This window comes from Branchiostoma belcheri, unplaced genomic scaffold (assembly GCF_001625305.1).
Source record: "Branchiostoma belcheri isolate BF01 breed outbred unplaced genomic scaffold, Haploidv18h27 scaffold23, whole genome shotgun sequence".
Classification (NCBI taxonomy): Eukaryota; Metazoa; Chordata; class Leptocardii; order Amphioxiformes; family Branchiostomatidae; genus Branchiostoma; species Branchiostoma belcheri.
The window spans coordinates 2,525,859-2,541,336 of record NW_017803824.1 but is presented as its reverse complement, the minus strand read 5'-3'; the positions used below and the strand labels follow the sequence as shown (position 1 = coordinate 2,541,336).

At 43.4% G+C, this 15,478-nt stretch overlaps 1 protein-coding gene across 2 annotated transcripts in view; it reads left to right on the top strand.

Annotated features, from left to right (window-relative positions):
* The window catches only part of LOC109470593 (protein Shroom3-like), a 96,520-nt gene that overhangs the window by 24,112 nt on the left and 56,930 nt on the right, over nucleotides 1–15,478 (top strand). The gene's annotated exons all lie outside the window — the stretch shown is intronic.

Genomic DNA, 15,478 nt, shown 5'->3' with positions numbered 1-15,478 from the left:
TCTCTGCACCTAATCTGCATCCAGCTATGCATTCATGTCAGCACTTAGGTTTCCCCATGTGTGAACATCTACTGTTACCTGATGGAGACCTCTTTGTCAGTAGGGGAGAGGGGAGGATGGGGGTAAAAACAAACTTAAGGTTTGCTGGTTTTGGCCACAACAATCTATTTCCTTGGTTTTTGGACATGGTAAAAAAATTAGGGAGGCTGGGCAGAAAGCTTGACTCTGTCCTACTTTGTTTTTTCTTGAAAATGTACATACTGTGTCCTTTTGCATACTAAATATACACATCTGTATCATCTGACATTATTTTTGAAAGTCCACTTGATGTGTACGTGATTTTTGGTGACATTGCAGTCAGGCAGCTTTTGTCCGAGCGTGAAACCAATCTGTGTACTAAATCATCCTACATCAAACTTAACGGTGACTCTTGGCACCTCAACTTCCGCCGAGCCGGCTCCGCTTTCCCGCTCGAGTCTCTGGGTCGTGTGTACAGACTACTTCAGTTACAGGTGTGGCACAGGGCTGCGGAGATGGCTATCAAGGCTTGTTGTATCTAAGGAAACCTTTCACAATTCTTTAAGGAAATCGTATCAAAAAGTTTTAGGAAGCAGCCTTGGTGGCAAAAATGTCTACTTAAGTTGTTTCATGATCTGTTCAGTCTTACATTTGTGTATCAACACCATAGCTTGCTTTGGGACGTGTACAACCCCCCACCCCCTTCAAGCTTTTGTATCATGCATACTTGAAGATCCTGAGTACTTGTTGTGGGGAGCATTTGCGAAACAGATCCTCCTCTTTCAATTACATCCACTTGTAATGTGTATGGGGATGGTGTCAAAATTTCAGAAACTCGTAAATCACGACATGTTGGCTGTCGTTCTTGATACTGTGGTGCCAGGCATTACCTGTCCGCCTGCTGAAATGATCACATTAGGAATGTAACAATACCTTCCTTACTGATCGTATCTCCCATAGTCTACACACACTGTCTGAAGATTTTGACTTCCAATAAGTTATTTTGCATTCTGACTTCTTCTGCCACGTTTTGAAAATGTCTGTAGACTGGACAGCTAAAGCTTTATTATGACCGGCAATTACCGCCGCTATAAGGTCTCAAATTCTGCCATTTGTTTTCTGTATTGTACGCACGACTAGAATAGACGTTCAGACAATGGCGCCCGGTGCCTTCTCAATGTCAGAGGTCGCGAGGGGGCAGCATTTCACCTTGCGCCTTTCTACTCCGACTCAGTGTTTACCTTGGTTGTTGTGTCTGTGTTTCTTTAGCCATGTTGACAGAACGGGAAACAAAGAAAAATTCCACGCTTTTCTGGCCCTCTGGAAGCGAAGTTCTCTCGGTGAAAGATTTGCGGTAATACTTTTAAAAAAGAGCAGATCAAGTTGGGCTTCAAAGGTGAGGCTGATATTAGAACCGTCCCGGGACAAAAGCGTCTGTGACCCCGGCTGATGGGATAAAAACAGGTGGAAACTAAAGATCACCTGTGGCATAGTAGGAATGCCTGGCGCTTGTCTGCCGTGTTTTGGTCTGGGGTGAACTAGTTTATCCAGGCGGTGTTGTTTGGGAGGAAGTTGCTTGCGGTGGAAACAACGTCCCTAAACAGAGATAGCAAAGAAATTGTCCCAAAATAACCACAGGAAACTCAAATGCACTGTTGAGTCAAGCTTTCAGAGCAGAGGAGGTAAGTTTGAAATACAAATAATGATTGATATGATTTTGATCAGTTGACAACATTCATATGATCCTCTATCTCATGAGCTCACAGTTGTCAATAGTTGACTTGTAATTGCTGATACATAATATTTTCTGGCTCCTTTCTAATAATGAATCTTTCTGAAAAATATCCAAATAAGTCATACAATACTTCTAAAAGCGTAGATTTCCAGACATTTTTCTCAGAAATGTACTTTAGTTGAAATTGCAAGGATCAAAGATTTTTTATAGCAAGAGATCGCAGAGTGGATCTAAGTGTACCTGTATGCAATTATTATCTCTGTATATTTTATTCGATAGCCACACATGCAGATACAGTACTGTGTTGTAACAGCAGTAAAATGGACCTGTAAATTTAAATGTTCTGGTCAAGTTGACAGTGTGACAGGGCCCAGCCAGATGGTGAGATGCAAAATACAAATTTGGTTTGCCCTCCTCATGTGACCTACCAGCCCCTTACCACACCATTGTGCTCAGAGACAGGCTACTCTGTTCCCCATCTGACTGTGTAGTTGTTGTCTGTGTAACATGAAAACTCCTGCCACTAGATAGGATTCTGTATGGTCTGGTTTCCTGAGAGGAATGTTGGTTGCAGAGCGACAGGTAAGACAATGTAGACATCAGGCGTATGTTTTTTTGTGTCTCTTAGGGACTGTACGATATTTACCGGGGGGGAGGGCTGGTGCAAAATGGTCCGGTAAAAAATTTTTTCCATGGCCCTCCCCCGGCTACAAAAAAAAAATTCCATGGCCCTCCCCCCGGCTCAAAATTTTTTTCAATGGCCCTCCCCCCACCCCAAAAAAATTTTCGGTGGCCCTCCCCCCCATTTTTCCAGTCCATGTCTCTTTCTCCCTCCGTAAATTCCCGAATGAAGTACGCACCCCCGATTTGGGGCTTGTGGGAGACAAATATTCCCGTCTGAAACGTAAAATGGAAAAACTCAAATTAAGTACGCACCCCTTCTACGCACGGCCGGTACCACAGTGAAAATGTAGTATGTATGTCTTAAAGACAGTTCGTCGTTCCAAACAAATTTAAAATTGTTAAAAACTAGATTTATGCCGTGTACTACGTGATGGTATGGTAACGTAGCGGGAAACGTTTCAAGTTCGGCTTGTTTTTCACCGCCGGCCGCAGCAGACTTGCAAGACGTCACCACCGCATCGAAAGGTATAGGCAAGTGCGGCGAAACGCACAGATTTGGATCCAGCTTTGGAGTGTTGGTGATCAAGCAAGCAATGGTCAATAAAGATTCGTGAAAAAAAAGACAATATTTCAATATTGATTTTATCGGTAACGGGGGGTAGTTGAATGTTGATGCACAAGTACGTAGCTTTAATGTTTTTAATACGAAATGCGCCGAACACTTCTTTAATAGCGCCCGCCCGATCGACCCATGGAGAGCAACAATCATACAGGCGGAGAACTGGGCGGAGTATTTGGGTGTAGAGGTGCTACCGAATTTAAAATTTGACACCGAAACCAATTAACACAACAACAAAAGACTACTGGGATCAATGGGACTTGCGATTCCGAACAGGAGAACTGAGTGACAAGTTTGACTGCATTTCAAGTAATCTCTCGTTATGTGATAGATGTTTTTGTCACAAAATCTAAGGAATAAACACGTATTAATTTGTACTCCGTAAAACTTATAAGTTCCTTCTCGGGGTCCATGTTCTGGAAAGCTGTCCTCAGCGCTGCGCATGCCACGGCCCTCTCTGTGTTCGTCAGCTGTAGGTGTACTTTGCCTGTCGGCGCGCCAAACACCCCACCCACTGGCCGGGCGGTAAGATTTCATCAAAGACTACATTTTAAGTTAACTCCGCCCCTATCATTGTAGCTTGCCGAACAGTCGAGTAGGAGTACATCTAGCTGGAATTTTCACGTCGTACTGGCTGGTGTAGCCCGCTACAAATTAATTTCCCGTGGCATTTATCAAGATTTAAAAATATTTGTGATACGAAGTGAAACATGGTTAACAATTTCTGAACCTTTGAAACGACATGGGCATAATCTTTGTTGAAGATTCCTGAGTTGAACTCAAGCCGGAAGTGTATTGGAAATGAGGCACAACTGTTATGTTATCACATGTTACGTTACGACGATCAAGAACGTTCACGGCTTGCGGACCATTTCAAATATTACCACTCATAAACCCTACAATTGTATGTGTACTTACGGGAGGTTATATTTTTGCCGGGGTTCCACTGAGATCGGCGCCGGCTAGCTGGGGAACGATCCTGTCGGCATGACAAAGCGCCGGGCGTCATTGCCAGAGACCAACATTTTCTTACCGTGGGTGACTTGACTTCTTCTTTTACCGCAACTTGGTGTCAATATCGACGATAGTCACAGGAAATATGTTCATTTATTGAAGTTTAACTTTATTTCCACTCGTCAATATTCTTATCTAAACATGCTATAGACGATCGATGTTCCATGCTCCCCGTGCCGGTGTTCCGCTATATTCCTGGGTCGTCCACGGATTTGTCGGCGGAAAACTCAAATAAAGTACGCACCGCGACTTTGGCGACGGCCCGAGACACTTCTTGGATTTTGAAAACGATGTAAAAAGTGCGTACTATATTCGGGAATTTACGGCGTATTTCTTGTAATTCGGTACTACGTGACGCCATATTTTACAAAAGTTTTTCGGTGGCCCTCCCCCTCAGGCCGATTTTTTTTTCGATGGCCCTCCCCCCGGCTCAAAATTTTTTTCCATGGCCCTCCCCCCAGGCCAAAATTTTTTTCAATGGCCCTCCCCTCCAGTGCACCAGCCCTCCCCCCCGGTAAATATCGTACAGTCCCTTAGTGTTGCCCCATCTATAGAGATTGTTATGTGGGAAGCTGTCTCCTGTTTGTTGCTTTTGCTTGTTACATTTTGTACCCACTTAATACTATACCTTGCACGTCTGTGTTTTGACTGCGTGACTATATCAGTTGTTCTGTCCCTCATTTGCGTTGTGTGTACATTTCATACGTATTGTCAACTTTCTGTATAGCAGTGTGTTGTCTGGCTGCCTTATGTCCTGGTTGGCTCAAGATGTGGGCCATGCACCTGGGCAGGATGAAAGCTTGTCTTCTGCAGACTTCTGAGAATGGAACTCCCATATCTATGCACAGATCTGACAAAGACTAGGGTAGGGGAACACCATCTTGTCTCACCATGTCAATGTCTTGGCTCAAGATCTGTGCCATGCACCTGGGCGTGATGAGGTTTGTCTTTGTTGGTCGGCTGTCATCGGTGCCTTGTATATCACATTATCAGGAGGAGCTGTGCCCCACATGCAGCTGTGTGTCAGCAACAGGGAAGACCCACAGGATTGATGACTGGAAGGTCACAGGTTAGCTAATCTTCAGGCAGATGTTTGCACATCTTTTGCAGCCTTTTCTTTTGCAGCGTTTTTCTGTGTCTCTTGATGAGGCACGTTTTTGTTTTGGTTCTCCTGTTCGCTGAGGCAGATAGAAAGAAACTTGTACCAAAAGAGACGTACTAAACAAAAAGACAAAACAATCATCAGTAGCCAAAATCTGCTTGGAGATTGCCATCCTGGGAAACCCTTCCCAGAGTCTCAAGCTAGCCTTTTATGCTGATGACAGTTGTTCTTCTGTTCTGGTGGGACTTTTCCAGGAACCAAATTGAATTTTCTAGAACTAATTGTCCTCCCTCCAAAAAGAAGTAACTTTACCAAACTTGGTAGAAAGGTATGGTTGGAGTGACATCATCTGTTCATCCCTAAGTTAGAAATACAGGGTCTCTATGTAATCCTTGACACAATTTCCGGTATTGTAAGTCACCTTGTTTTATGCCAGTAGACAAGATGGCCACACCAGAAGGTGGGTCGTCCAGGGATGCCACTTTAATTGCCTGTTTACATGTAACCCAATCGGGCGCTGTTTCACAGTTGTTGATTACCCCTGGCAGAATGTTTCACCACTGTGTGGTATGCTGAGGCCCCCATGTGTGGAACACAGGAGCCTGCATTATTTTGGGAGCTTTTGACATCTTGTTGGTGGGCAATTAATTGTGTCTAGGGGTTCCTCTGGTAGTTGATCTACATGTTATGTTCTAGAAGCTTAGATATGTTAGGACAAAAGGTTTCAAAGCAAGGAGTGACTAGATATTCTCGTCATGTTTTTATATTTCTTACAAAGGGAAGTTACCAAATTAAAGGTTAGAAAATTAAATAAAAGATTTTCAGATCCCTAAGAATAGCCAGAGATTTTGTTCAGTGATAACAACAATAAGAAAGTGTGACATTTCGCAATGCATTGCCAAAGCTTGAATTCTGCCTTATAAACTAAATCCATTGATAGAATCCAGAGTATCAAATACTGTATATCCTTTTTATCCTTAATCCTATCACACCAGGTTTAAACATAGACATGCAGAATAAGTTTCACACCACAAGCTCATGTTACGATCCACCTTTGTTTCAAAAAGATCATGTCATCTTATGTCAATCTGCCCAGCTGATGCATTTTAAAAGGAAGGTGAAACTGACCAGGCGGTTTCCTTGGAGACCGATAGTGGGCCTGACCCAGTGTCAGCTTCTGCTACTGTCAATCAAAGTGTGGTGGGCTAATTAGTGCAAGTTGCTGCAATTTTCTGGCTAATCAATCCCAAGCCCCTGTGGACACAGGGGGCAGCCCCCATAGGGCCAGCCAGCAGGAGTTCTACCCTTTTAAAGTGTTGGCATAAGAGAGCACATTTAGCAAGTAATTAGTTATCAGTGGTTTACGTATACAACAGTAGTGTGTGTGTAGTATCATGGGTAAAGTTGCCAAACTGAACATATGTTAAAGTCGTCAAACTTTAAGTTGACGTGAAAGAATTTGACCCAAAGGTATTTTTGTGATTTGAAAGGTCAATGGCACTTTTGGGCTTAATGTTAGAAGTAATTGCACATTCTTTTCTTATGCCTACTTAATAAACTTCTATATTGGACCATTGTTTATTTGGATAGACTTTATTGAACACAAAACTGTCCCACTTTATTGTACAGCAAATTGTTCCCTCCCACGAGACAGTGGATTTGAACTAATCCAAGCTAGTTTTATCTGTTTATACTAATGCTGAACACCTGTATGAATTCAGATAATACTTTGATGAATCGGTGTAAAATCTCAAATCTTTGCACTTGTACTAGTTCTCCCTGCAATGTAATCATGGCAGCGACATTGGTACAGTTTTTGTTCCCTTGTACCTGTAAACAGTGTGATGTTAGAAGGCCACCTACGGTGAACCGGCCACAATGGTGCCTGTTCTTCCCCAAAGGTTAAGACAACATCACCTTTGGGAGTCAGGTGAGCATGGGCAGCTCTATACCTGTGTCTCATAAAAGGTGAACACCCGATACCTGTTCCTCATGGGTCAAGGTCAGACAGTTGCATAGGAAGTTAGAGTGTAATAGCCTACCAAAAAGAAATACACAAACCAAGGAGGTTATATATACAAGTGTATAACCTTGCACAAACAGACAACCTTTTAAACTAACCTATATTCCTTTCTAGCCTGAGTGTCAGCCTTTTTAGCTTTCTTCCGCCCCCACAATCTGCTACCTGTAGCAGCATGGGGAGTGGATGAAAGCTAAAAAAGCTGACACTTAGGCTAATTCCTTTCCTTATCCTCCTATGAATTAAGTAGTATTATGTATGAAAACTAAGCTCAGGAAAGATTTCGTATTAAATATACCAGTATCTCATGTATTCTTTATCTTCTGGGTTTCAGTAGGGAATAAAATCATCAATCTCCCTTTATTTTGAAAACTAAAACATGATAGATGTTCCTGCTTTCAACACTATTACCGGTAACTTTCAATATTCATGATAATTTCTACCCAGACTGTTTAGTCTAGTGGCCAATGCAGAAATTTTAAGTGCATGAATTTTTGTATACTAGTATTATAGACTTGGATCAAAGCCACATATCTTAGGTTTGAAAGTACATATTATGTATGTATTTTGGATCTAATAGAGAAAAAAACTGTTGCTTTTCTCTATGTCATGTTTTAGCTTTAACTCCCACTCCACCAAATTGATTTACTGTTTGAAAATTCTGGAAGAGTTACTTTGTCTTTTCAGAGTACAATGTCCTTTCTCAGAACTGTTCCCTCCCAATACCCTCGTGGGCTTGCCCCATTAAGGAATGTCATTATCGAGTGTTGCCAACACCTGCCTGATCCTTTATTCTCAGCAGTATGCCTTTTTCAAACCCACTTTAATCATGTTATGTTATGTTATGTAAGTTCTATTCCTGTTCAGTATCAGCTGTCAGACTCTCTTGGCTCTTATGAAATCTGTAGAGACAAAAACATTGCCTTGTTAGGCCTCACTGAGTTGTTTTGTTGGATCTTGGATGATTTCAAGTGAAAATTCAGTAAAACGATAAGATAAAAACAGGGGTCAAGGAGGAAAACTCTCGTGTTTGACAATATTCAGTCACTGAAATCGTGTGTACCAAGGTACAGACTTCAGCTCAGGCCCAGTTTTTTGTTGCTTTTCCAGTGCAACGTTGCTTTTTTAATTTTAATAACCAATGATTGAATTTGGTGTGGCCTTATCAAAAGCGTGGGGGAAAACCTGTGACTTGTGTGGGTCAGAAATGTCACTGGCAACTTCCTAACTGGAGATAAGACTTCAGACTTCTCCTGTTTCCAATCTGTAGGAGGCGGGATGAGGGGAACTTCAAAGTTTTCAGTTTGATGGAAATATTTATCCTAGTGAATTGTGATGTGACGGACACTAACAAGATGGCTCTGACTCCCGGGACACAAGAATCCTGACTTCACCTCACCTTTGCTTCTCTGTAAAGAGTAGAACATGGCAATCAGAGATGGCAGACTTCACACCCTTGTCCACACTGCTTTGTAACTATCCCAGTCTCACAGATAAAGAATAACAACAACGAGGATGTATGGCAACAGTACATTGTGTATAGTACATTGTGTATTGGGAACCACAGAAACACAGACTGACATTCAGACACACATAGTACACATATGATACTTAGACACACACACACATACACACACAAACACACAGAAAGACAAGACAAAAACAAAACTACCTTTGACCAAAGTGAATAAGGTGCCCAAATACTGTATTCATAATACACAGCACCATCGCACTTGATCATGTAGGTGGGAGTCTGTTTGTATTATCAACAAAATTACAGACAAAATATGCAAGATTTGTTTACGTTTCACCCTCTTCAACTTTTCTACGCCCACGTACCATCTTACTTAAAAGACTTCTGGGGTGACCCTGAAACCTTGTTTTGATTGTGTCTAACTTAATTTGAACTTCATCAGAAATTGGAGAAGAAGAATTCACGGAAATTGGATCAAGGTCAGAAAGGTTGACTTGTGTAGGAAGAAAGTTTCACGAAAACCAACAGCTTCCATCTGTGCGCTTATTGCACTAAATGACTTCTTTAAGTTGTTAAGAAACAACTGAAATATGAAGGTGAAGGGGTTTCTACAAGTGATGAAATCTTTTTTCATCTTTCTGATACCTTTGTCCCTGAACAGGAGATCAAACATACTTTTGGAAATGGAGAGACTGTGAACATTTGACACTGTTTACTTTACTTTTTAGTTCAGCTTCCCAGAACCATATTGTATATATCAAAAGTCAAGAGCATCTGAATCAGCAAAGTACACATGGTTTTATATTCCAGAAATTATATATTCTCGCAGGTGTGTAAATATACTTTGCCATTTGGCTGTGTATTAAGTTTCTGGTATGCCTATGATGTGGGTGGGTGTAACTCTCCAGAGGAACGGCTCTAAATGATGCTAGCCCCGCATGTCTGGTTGATGTGGTCAGACTGAAAAAGACATCAAAGCAGACAATGTGGATTACCGCAGGAGGAACAGTCTTTGTTCAAGACAGTGATTGTCATGTTGCTTCGGCTGCTTGCCTTTGTGAAGCTGCTGTACAGCGAGCTGTCATAGATCTCTGTCAATCCTTGCAGATCAAATAGTCTGTCTTCCTGTGATGTGGTTTTTACCAGGTTGACAGTGGTGTAACTAGAGATGACATTTGGAGGCTCTTGAGAAACTCCTTAAACAGGTTTTAGGCTTGAAACTTCATTTGCTTTGTGGGTGGATTGCTGTTAAAAGATGTTGGTCAATCCTTACAGATAGAATAGTTTGTCTTCCTGTGATGTGGTTTTTACCAGGTAGATAGTGGTGTAACCAGAGATGACATTGCAGGCTTTTGAGAAAGTTCATCTGCATTTTTGGGCGGATTGCTGTCAAAAGATCTTGGTCAATCCTTACAGATAGAATGGTTTGTCTTCTTGTGATGTGGTTTTTACCAGGTAGACAGTGGTGTAACTAGAGATGACATTTGCAGGCTCATGAAAAAGGAGTTAAACATGTCTCAGACTTAAAAGTTCATCTGCTTTGCGGGCGGATTGCTGTCAAAAGATCTCAGTCATTCTTTTAGAGATCAAAAACAGTCACTTCCCTGTGATGTGGTTTTTGCCAGATAGTAGGTAGAAAGTGGTGTTACTTGAGCTGGCATTTGGTGAGAAAGGACCTGTGCTAAATTGTGGTGTTTGAAATATTCAGTATTGCAATATCAGTACCAAGGACAGGGACTGTAGTAGAATGATGTCATGAAAATGTAAAAGTGCTTGAAAAAGTGACCAAGACTGGACATAGGACTTGCAGATATGTCTTCTTCCATCATACATGTCCTTTTTTCATGTTCTTCAGTTAAAATCTGAACTCAGTACTTCCTTATTGCAACAGTAACCAATGACATAATAGTTTTTGAAATGAAGGTAGTGCAGCAGCCAAAACAAGTTTATCATTCAGACCAATTTATCATACTCAGTGAAGTGCTATAAAAACATCGTGTATAAGATATCAGGCAATATATCAGTAAAGATTGGTATTTTAAGTGACCCCTGCAAATTTCGCTGACCTGAACATGATCTCATATCTTCAAAGCTAGGGTAAATGTCAACCCATATATCTTTCTGGATAGCAATACAGCAATATAGTTGGACCCTCAACAAGTCATATGACTAGTTGCCGTGTGAAGAGGCCATAATGTTAATGTGTGATGGACAATATCACCTTGTTGGAATAAATCATTGCATCCGTAAAACTGTCAAACAGTCTTCAAAACAAAATACCTCATCTTCTACTGTATACTTCTACATTTTTGTTTGTACTTCAACAAAACAGCAATAGCAACATCCTATTACTTCACCCCAGGGGAGTATGGTGTTGTTCTTGTCTGTATGTGTGTCACTGTCAGTCTGTCTGTATGTGCTTCAGTACATGTATATCCTAATATACACAAGACAGCAGTGGCATACTTCCTCAGTGTTGCTATTTTTGTCTGTGAGACAGGAAGGGTGGCAAAACAGTACAGGAGGGAGTGGAGTTTGCCATCTCTGATTGCCATGTTTTCCTGAGCATGTCAGACCAGCTAAGTGGTAGCTGAAGTTCTCTCACCCAACTGTAGGATTCCCCACCTGCCCGGGAACGCCAGCCATTGGTCCTGCTGACACAGCGAACTGAGCACTTGTCCACAAACATGTGCTGTTGTCTCACATCTTCATGAGTCACCCCTGAGGCTACACCAAGTCATTTCCTTGTTTTATTTTGTTGTAAATATTCTCAATCTGCATGAGGACAACATAAAAACAGTAGTTTGCAAGTTACTCGAATCTTGTATATTCCTCTCCTGAAACATAAAAAGTACAGCCTTTCCCCACAGACTCCACTTTCATCATATTTTTCCATTTCGGCACTATTTCTTAAAATCTAAAATCAACAAATTGGATTAACGTGGCCTAAGCCTTTAAAGTTGATCAACAATAGCACAGCAAAGGGACAGGCAGCTCTTTTATTTTATGAGAACAAGTAGAAATGCTGAAAAACGTACTCCCAGTCAATACCAAGAATAGGAATTGCATTCCCAATAACTGCAAACAATCATTTCCTTTGTTCCAAACAAGTGGGGAAGAATATATGTGTACAGTACCCCTCACCTTGCCATTGAACGAGTCACAAGAGCCTGAAATGGGGCCCTTACCAAAAACACACTCACTTTGGTGCCGGAGCTGTTAGCCCTCGACATGAAACCAATACACACAAACATACGTGTGAAGATATTCCTATAAAACAAGTATAGTCTGAAATTTAACCTGCAGATAATAGCTCATAAATGGATAGACTAACATTCTTCTAGGTGAAGTATGTTATCGGTCTTCTAGTCTTCATTGAGATAACATATTTAGGAAGTCAGTAAAAATGAGGATGAGAGTGTGGAATGATCATTCCATTTGTAGACCTCTCGTGTGTCTGACGTCACTTTCTATACTAACTTGGGGTGAGGCTGATGCCAGGAATACCATCGGAGCGTCGGCATTACGCAGTGCGGATATTCTCGACGCGGAGGAACAGTGAGGTGTTTGATAGAGAAATTTGAGGAAAGCACTGCCTCTGTGCGTCAGAGTCTTGCGGCCGTGTGTCATCGGATTACTGTTCAAAGTCAGGATGGCTCTGTGGGTGTTTACAAGGGTGGTGTATGTAGGGTGAGTATACGGGACACCAGGCGGGATATGGGGACTAAAACCACTGCAAATGTTGACCAATACATAGTACTGCAGAGTGGTTTTGACAAGTGGGCTTCTGTTTCAGTGTGGTTGCAAGAAGGTAGAGGCTGTTACCACAAGTTGACCCTGGCCTGTCAACTTGTGGGTTTTATGATCAATTGGTTATTGTAGGCAGAACGGGGCGAAACGTCGAGGAAGGGAGGCGTCTAACTGATGAGACGGCACTGCAGACACTTGGAACCTTCCGTGGTGCTGAGAAGCACGCCAAGCTCAGCAGCAGCTAGGCAGGTCAGTTTCTGATCTGTATGTCCAACTTACCTCTCTGGATTGCCCAGTGACCACCAGGAACAGTCTGGCTGACCACCAGGAACAGGCTGGCTGACCACCAGGAACAGGCTGGTGACCGCAGGGAGAGACCTGCATGGGGACGGGGGGGCTCGTAACCCAACCTCGTCTGACCGTCACGGATGGTCACCCTACCTACTACAGCGAGTACTAAAGAAAGTCAGCCCCGGGGTCCAGCGAGAGCGGGGAAGCGAGATGGACCCATTGGACCAGACCAACAGGTGACGAACAAGGAACGAACTAAGGACCAAAGAGAAAGAGCGGTGATGAGGACATGCAGCTGCGGCTGGCAACGCGTCACCACGTATAGGGGTCTACGTATTCATCAGGGGAGGATGAAGTGCCAGGACCGGATGCAGCGCACCCGCACAGCGATTGCTGGTCAGACGAACGAGGACAGGGGGCGGGTAGTAAACCACAGACCCCAGGACTTCACCAGCGGTGCGTCTGCTCCTGGCAACGGTGCTCCCCCGGAGGAGTCGAGGCCAGATACAGGTGTCCAGCACCCAACCGAGACACCAAGCCTAGAGCCAGTAGAGAGTATTCCCCCTGAAGAAGAAGCTACAACAAGTCAACATGTAGAGGAGGTTGAGTTCGTCAAGAAGGAGAAGATAAGATGGCCCAAAGCCAACAACAGAGCAGCGTGGGAAGAGCTAGATAGCGACCTAAGCAATATTCTGGAACAAGGGCTCAAAGGAGACATCGAGCGAAAGCTGAATAGTGTAGGGGAGATGGTGTACAACTTCTGCAGCGGAAGGTTGGGAACAGTAGTTGTTGGAGAGCGTCAGCCTAGTAGGAACAGTTTCGGTAGGAGAGAGAGAGAGATACTCCAACTTGTACGTCGAAGGCGCCAGTTAAGGAAGTTGTGGAGGAAAGCGAGCCCGGAGGAAAAAGCCGGTCTCCAAGTGTTGTGGGAAGAAGTTAGAGCTAGGCTGAAACCATTGAGGAGGGCAGAAAGACTGAGAAAGAAGCGGAAGAGGAAGCAGAAACAACGGGCAGAGTTCTTCAAGAATCCGTACAAATTCGCTAGGGCCCTGCTAGAGGAGAAGAAAGGGGGTTCCCTCAATGTCGGAAAAGAGGAACTGGAAGCTCACCTAGAAGAGACATACACCGATCCAGAAAGGCACAAGCCACTAGGGCCGCCTGGTTACATCCCGAGACCGGCCCAACCGTCAGTTCCCATGGACATCTCCCCACCCAAGTGGAGTGAGATTACAACAGCGATTCGAAGGGCCAGAGCATCTGCAGCTCCAGGACCAAACGGAGTTCCTTACAGGGTGTACAAGATGTGTCCAAAGACTCTGTGTATTCTCTGGAAGCTCATGCGTGTGGCCTGGAGAAAGCAGTGTGTGCCTTTGGCCTGGAGGAGAGCAGGGGGAGTTCTGATACCTAAAGAGAAGATTTCATCCTCTATTCAGCAATTCAGGAACATTTCCTTGCTCAATGTGGAAGGCAAGCTGTTCTTCACTGTGCTAGCCAAACGACTCACCAGTTATCTGATTTCTAATAACCTTATTGACACAGAAATCCAGAAGGCAGGAATCCCAGGATTCCCAGGTTGCACAGAACACGCCAGTACGATTTGGAACCAGATCCAGCTTGCAAGGAGCAGAAAGGAAGACCTCCATGTCGTCTGGCTGGACTTGGCAAACGCCTATGGGTCTATTCCACACAAGGTCATCCAGTATGCATTGGAGTTCTTCTGGGTACCAAAGGAAGTGAAACAGATGGTCCACAACTACTTCTCTGACTTTAAGCTAAGCATCAGCACCAGGAGCTATACCACAGGCTGGCAGAAGGTGGAGAAAGACATTGCCATGGGGTGTTCCATTTCACCATTATTGTTCATCATGGGATTTGAAGTTCTCCTGGTTGGTGCCAAACAGGTGGTGGGAGGAGTCAAGGCACCAACGGGGGAGAGGATGCCAGCACTCCGTGCATTCATGGACGATGTGACAAGCATTCTCCGTACTGCACCGTGCACCAAACGTCTGCTGCAGAGACTAGAAGAACTGACAGGATGGGCAGGTATGCAGTTTAAACCAGCAAAGTCTAGAAGCCTGTCTCTTAGGAAAGGAGTGATCAGCAACAGGACCTTCTCAGTAAACGGCCAACAAATCCCGAACATTCAGGAAGAACCAATCAAGAGTTTAGGCCGGCTGTATACAAGTAGTCTGAGTGACAGAGGTAGAGGCCAAGGACGTAGTCGACCAAGCATGTAACGGCCTGAGACTGATTGACAAGTGCGAGTTACCAGGGAGACTGAAAATCTGGTGTGTGCAGTTCATGCTGTTTCCGAGACTCAAGTGGCCACTTAAAGGAGTACTAACCTCCAGAAGGAGGTGCTAAATTTCGACAGGCATTTAATTTTGGAAGTGAAAAATGCATATTATTTTACAGTATACAATTAAATGCCCATTTTGCGCGCAAGTCTTAAAACGCATCGAATCCAGGACAAACTCTCCAAATACCCTCAAAACTATCCCAGAATACGTTACAGACCTCATTTCGGGGGCGATAAGAAAAATTCGTACCGTTTTGTGTTCTTTGGTATCTTACCAACCATTGCCCTTCTTGGTGTTCTTATCGCCCCTCATTTATGCCGCAAATATTGACGATAAAAAAACGGCGTAATCTAGTTATCCTTTCCATAAGTGGCGTAATCTAATTATCTGTTCAAGTGATACTTACATGCAAATAAGTTGAGAAAATCAAAACACGCAGGATGAAACTGGCTCCCACTGTATTCGACATCCTGATATTATAATATCCAAGCCACAGGTCAAGCAAAGTAAAGCAAGTAATTTCTCAATAAT